The sequence below is a fragment of the Cupressus sempervirens genome, chromosome 4 (assembly GCF_028749045.1).
Source record: "Cupressus sempervirens isolate cs-2001-9-10 chromosome 4, ASM2874904v1, whole genome shotgun sequence".
NCBI classification, from domain to species: Eukaryota; Viridiplantae; Streptophyta; class Pinopsida; order Cupressales; family Cupressaceae; genus Cupressus; species Cupressus sempervirens.
Window position 1 is genome coordinate 532707724 of NC_143121.1, and position 6833 is coordinate 532714556.

Genomic DNA, 6833 nt, shown 5'->3' on the forward strand with positions numbered 1-6833 from the left:
TTTGACGCTTGAATATTTATGAGCCTATTTTACTACACAATTCCATTACTACTCATAGTTTTTCTTGTTTAGTCTTCCTCCATGTCGAGTTGGGTATCTTTCATGTTAGGAAAGATTTTGGGGAAGCTTAGTAGCTTTGTGGTAGGGTGGTAGAGCACTCCTACATTATTGTTGCCCTTGTGTTCTTAGGTTCTGGAGTTCATTTCAACTTGGTCGTCATGGTTGAACTATCCGATATCTGGTATCTAGTATTGGTAATCTAGTAACAAAATTATGGTTTCTTTTAAACTTGATCATATATGTATATGTATGATGGTTAATCAACTAATGTTGACTGGTCAATATTCAAAGGACTTTGACTCTCGTTGAATTTTTCCACATTTTATGGAGATTGCTGATGTGGCATTAGTTTTGCAGGGGTAGTATTTGCATATGGTATCAGAGCTCTTGGTTCCACACTTGGGCCTTGAGTTCACTATCCTAAACACACAACTATAAGTCAACTAGTTTACTTTATGTTGTATGAGATGATGACATGGGTTGCATGTTGTGCCTCTTAGCTATGATTACTTTTGACATAGAAGGATATGATTTTCCTTATGCATGTCATGATTTTGAGTTAAAATTTCATTCCTTTAAAGATTGTCAACATGGAAAGTTTATAGAATGACTGGTAAATTGTGTACCTCATATGTTCATGATTATATTTACTTTAAACAATGTGATGGTATAATATGTGTATTGGAGCATTAATTTGAACTATTGAGATAGTCAAAGGATGGTTGACTTTTGCACTAGGCTATGAGAGCCTACCAAATGAAGATTTGGATTGTGATAGTAATGAAAAATGTCTTTTTATTATGTAAATGACATGTGATGCACATATGGTGAAAGAATTTATTTCTATTTTATGCCAAAGTTATGAGGTTCATTGAGTAACCTAATATGATAAGTAGGAAGAAAATGGATTTCATTTGCAATAGTATTACATGTTTCATTATGCAATGTGTGATTATCAAGATAAATTGCATGTGATGCATGAGAAGTTTGATTATGTTCTTAGTGACCCTTGGATGCAAGGTGTCCTTAAATATCTACTCCCTCTTGGTGACTAGTGAGAGTCATTGTGCTTTAAGTGAATTGGGTTTCATTTTCTTATGTTTGGTTTCATGAACTTGGATGTGATGAAGGAGTAGCTTGAAATTTTATTTTCTTTATGACCATCAAGCCACCAATTTCTTATGTGACCTATTTACTGTGACACTTTTTCACTTTTATTTTGGTTTCGTATCTCCTTTTTGGACTTTGACTTGAGAATTATGAATCTTGTTTTCAAGATTTCTTTGATCTTGAGGTGGCTAGAGTGTGTGCATATTTTTTATGATGCTAGTCCTGTGATTTGGAAGTGATGTCATCAATGATGTTCATTGTGGAGCATTGTGTTGGTAAACATATTTGTCTTTTTAATTTAAATCTCAAATGCCAAAATCTGAAAGAATAACTGGATACCTACTGTTGGATAATCTATCTTCAGGTTGTTAGATTTCCTTTGAATTGAAAGGTACAACTCCCTTATCAAATGATATTCAATGAATTTACTAGGTCCTAAACTAATTGGGTACTTTCTTAACCTAAGAATAGAAGAGGAAAACCAAGCCAACCCTAGACAGAACTAACTCAGGAAGATTTTTGTTCCTAAACCTAGCCAATACCAACAACCCACAATTCCTATGAATTCTTGACATTGGTAATGCAATAATGTTGTTGATTATGCAAATGCAATAATATGAAATGAAAATGAAAATTAAACATACTAATCCTTACGACATGAACAAATGACAGTACTCTGATCTATCATCCATTCAACATTTAACTAAGAATGCAAGAAAGTGCTCAAAACTGATTATAACAATACTCCAATTGAAAGCAATAAAAAAAGTGATGCTCAAATACTCTGATTCATAACAAAACCTTTCTTGGTTTAAACAAAACAAACACAACACTCTGACTAAATTTTCTCACAATCTCAGCCAAATATGTTACAAAAATTGATTATTAATCTCCAATGCATAAACAAAAAAGTACAAAAAAATCAAATGCCCTCCCCTCTACTCCAGCAATCCTAATTTTTTGCAAAAAAGAAGAAACCCTAGCTATGGAGAAGAATTTGCAATAAATAATGATCTTCAATAACCATTCAGTTATTCTTCATTTCTAGAACAAACTGTTCAATTTCTCTAACTCTTCGGTTATTAAAACTGAATCTTTTAGCAAGCTATTTCATTTTTTGTCTTTTATCTTTCCCCCTCCTTTTGTATACTTGTGCTTCTGAGATTTAAAACATGAAGGGTGGTTGAATATCTCTTCTTTATTTGATAATAATCCTTTCCCTCTTTTCTTTTTAGGTTTCTTTTATTCTCTTAGATAGTTCGAAATCATATGAGAAGAAAAGGAGGTGAATTTAAACAAGCAGTGAATCGATAGGTGTATGCCAAGTGTCATTCAGAGAGAGATGAAGAATAAATTTCTTGCAGAATCCTTCATCATGATGGTCACAAGGAATTTTTGCATTTTCAAGGAAGGTATGGTAAATACTTCTGTCAAGATTCACCAAAGAGGATAGAGTTTCAAAATGCTCTCATACCCTAGCATCTCATAATTGCTATTGTTTTATTAACAACTCATTCATCGATTCCAATTTATGATTATATATATCTCTATTGTCAGGTTACATCTTTTACATAGTTGAATAATGTTCTCCTTCCCAATTTTGCATGTTATCATGTTAGCCTTGCAAAATATGAAGGTCAACTATATCAAATACATCTTGTTTCACTGCTTGCCTTCAAACCTTTTACTAATCCATGAATCAAGATTCCTGGTCAAAAATTTTGATTATGGCTACCCCAGAGATTGATTCTGCAAAGTTTTATATGACAAGACCCTTGAAAACTCCAATCAACCTAACAAGTTCTCTAGAAATCACAATGTAATATTGCTAATATCATATACAAATTACAAAAATGGATATAAACACAATGAAGACTCTGATCTATTGATGCCTGATATAGTATATGTCTAGTTGGAGTTGCATCAAAGAAGGATATTGGTGCATGAAATATATGACTGTGTATGTTACTAAAAGGTTGTTGGGAACTTCTAAATCTAGAGAGAGAAACAAGGATGGACCTTACAAGAATGCATATTGCACTGCATAATGCCAAAGTCATATGAACTAGAATGAAAAGGGACTTATTGATAGGGGGCTTTTGATATTCGGTCAAAGAGGTCACCCATGCTATCCAGTAGCTGCTATTTATTTCAAGTAGCTGAAATATTATGTCTACCAATAATATGATGGGTATCAAAGCCCCTTTATATCCGACAGTGATGTAAAACCAGTACACCCACAAACTTAACCTACCTTTCTCTCTTTCCTCTTCTTGCACAAGCTGTGAAATTTTAACATCTTTGTCTATTTCTCACCCTTTATTAGTTTTTGATTCAAGATCTTCTACCTCTCTTGATTTTTCATTGTTGTCCTACTTTTGGAGGTTTTGACAATTAACATCTTTCACTGTAGTTATATTACTAGTAGATGGTCTTCTTGCACCTCTTTCTAGAGCAAGTGCTAATTAATATGATTAAAACAACTAAGTAATTAGTCATAGATCTCATTTTGTGAGTTTCCATGCCACCTAATAGGGCTATGAAATGTATGAATAGCTCCACAAGGTAGAGTTTCTTTTGTCATCATATTTGAGAGCTGATATAACCAGAACTATTTTTCTTCAACACTACTTGATCTCAAAGCGTACTCTGAAACAAGTTTCATAAATGATGAAGATTTGTTCTCTAGAAGCTTGATTGGAGAGTCATTTTCAACAAAATTTCCATCACTCATCACGAGGACCAAATCACTATTACAGACTAATGGAATTTGGTGTTCTATGGTTATGATTGTGTAGTCACAGAATTGGTTTTGTATGGTTTGTCAAATAAGGGCATCTATTGTTGTGTCTACCGACATAGTTGCTTCATTCAATACTAATATGCGGCTTTGCTTTAGTAGAATCCTTCCAAAGCACACAAGTTGTCTTTGTCCCGAGAATGCTTAAATTAACATGTACATCATCATCAACTTTAATATAGAAGTCAGCATCCCAATTTGATATTGTTGTTGCAAAGTATATATGTGTCTTGGTTGATAGCTCATGATAACCTTCAACATGGTTCAACCTCATAAAGTCTCGATGTTGAGCATCCTCTACATCAATGGCATGGTCTAAAATACCCCCTGGTGTTGCACTGTGCCCAATCACAAATCTAATTACAATGCATTTTTCTTGTTCAATTTGTTGAAGCTCTTCCCCTTGAGGCATCCATGTTTCACAAACTGAGTTGCGTTGCTTATGACTACTGAATGCAGTATTAATTCCAATAACAATAAAAGCTTTTTGTTTTTCTTATTATTTCTCACCAACTGGCTTGATAAATACTGGAGGGTCATTCAAGCTATTTTCTTGTGTAGCTCTATTTCTAATGTTGAGATTGTTTTATCAAGGGTTTTGATTGCATCATGAGTTTTTGATACTTGACTAAGTATATCCTTTGCTCCAATATTAGTTTCCTTACTTTTTTGCTCACAATCATTTACAAGATCAAGATGTTGTAGTTGATGTTCATTTTCAGCATAAGAATCTGTTTCTTTTCTTGAATCAGGAACAATCCACATCCTGCGATGCACTTGGTGATTGCCTTGTAGTGGAAAATTTATTTTTAGCTTCTCCCATTGCAGAAAATTGGAAATGGATTGCGACATTGGATTCTCCACTTCTTTAATTTGATCACTATTTTGTGCCAATTAGTCCATGGATTACATTGAAAATGCAATCTCAATGTTATAAACTCATGCTTCTCTGCTTAAAATTATGATCTTGCATTTTCTCTTTTCAGGTGGAAATTGAGACTTTTACTTCTTTATAGGTAGAAATTTGTGAATGGACAAAGAAAGATGCATTAAGACATGAATTTCTTAAGTCTTTTATTTCTCATATAATGGTTTCAAAATCTAAGCTTTCATATGGCAGTAATACATATTTCAAGTTGAAAATCTGTGGAATTATCAAAATTTAATTTGCTTCACTCTGGTGAAAAATGACAATTTAGCTTCTCTGATGGAAAATATAAAAATGGCTTCTCCTCTTCTTTGTGGAATGTCCCAAATGAGCTTATCCTATAATTTTGAACCGAGGCAATGAATTCTACATTATGGCATAGGAATTTTCATAACTGCATTAGAACCTTGATCTTTACCCTTCATAGAAACATTGTTAAGAAAACTTGAAACAATTTTTGGGAATTCTTTATGGGAGGTGACTTCTTAAAATTAAAAATTGGGGGACTAGAAGTACGCCTACAGTTGGATTTGAATGGGGATTATGTGTTGCAAAGTACATAAAGAATCCAAAATCTCAAGTTTCGTAGACTAGGCCTTATCCATTGTGCTACAAAGTCAAGCCAAAAAGAGGGAAAATATAGATTTTCTTGCCAAGAGGGTGGAGGGGAGTGAGGCAAAACCAAAACTGGGAAAGTGATTAGAAAAAAATAGCCCGAGGAAAAATTAAACTAGGCAAGCCAAAATTGGGAAATAAAAAGATATTTACAAGCAAGTGAGGGAACCTCACCAAAAGGAGAGGGAGCATAATGAAACTCATATGTGGCCATTAATTGGTTGTGAAAAGAAGGAGCCATTCTGAAACAATTTCTGGTATCCCACAGAAGTAATCCATCTTAGCTATAGTTTAATGACCCCCTCAATACTAAAAGTCAACTCAATAAAATGAAGAAATCTTGTAAGCAAAGTATTATATCCAAAGAGCCATGCTTCATCATAGAATTCCAATTTTTCTTTATCCTTTTGCATGGAAGATTCAAGGCCATTCCCAACCTCAAATTGGAACAAAAATTTCTCAAATATCTCCAAAGAAAACAGTTCATCATCTTTATCATTTAAACACTTGGGGCTGTCATAATTTGGAGGACTTTCAACATACTTGACAGCTTTAAATTTAGAACATGCCTCTCCAATTTTTGGATAAACCTTGACTAAAATAATTTCCTTATCCTCATCACAAATTAAATCTGAAAATATTCTATCCAAAACAGTGGCATAGGATGATGAATCAATACCTGAAGCTATTGGAGGAGCATCCCTTTTTTCAACAATTGGTAAGAGCTGAGAGATAACCTCTTCCTTGCAAGATAACATGTTTGTTGAAATCATGGATGGTATCAACTGCGGTAACTTTTTAACTTCTTCAATTTCAACCATATTTTCATCTTGAAACTCAAAGGAAGAATTAGAAAACAATGATCCTTCAACTATTTGACATGATGGAATTTTATCATAGCATACTACTAGAACCAATACATCTTGTATATTGCTTTCTATTAACATAGGATCAAACTTCAAACTGAGATTTCCTTTATTCTCAAAATAGTTGACCTTTTCCTCATTCGAACAATCAGGCTGAAAATGTAAATTACAAAAACATCCATCATTACTTACTTGAAGGTCATCTTCTATATGTTGTTCTTCTTCCTATTCATGCGACATATGTAATGAGATGATGTTGGACTCCTCATTTTCAGCTTGCTGAAGATCTTCACATGCATGCTCTTGTTCCTTGGGTTTTGGCATGAAAGGTTTCTCCTTAATGAGGAAAGAGCCATAGGTAGCCTTCAATCAATTCACACTTCTCACCATGTCTTCTGTAACTTCTTCAATTAGGTTTTTAAATCATGGGATAAAGATAAAGATGTTTGAAACA

At 33.6% G+C, this 6833-nt stretch overlaps 1 pseudogene; it reads right to left on the bottom strand.

Annotated features, from left to right (window-relative positions):
- Positions 1-4037: 4037 nt before the first annotated feature.
- On the bottom strand, positions 4038-4735 carry LOC149562270 (putative beta-1,3-galactosyltransferase 8 pseudogene; annotated as a pseudogene).
- Positions 4736-6833: the final 2098 nt, after the last annotated feature.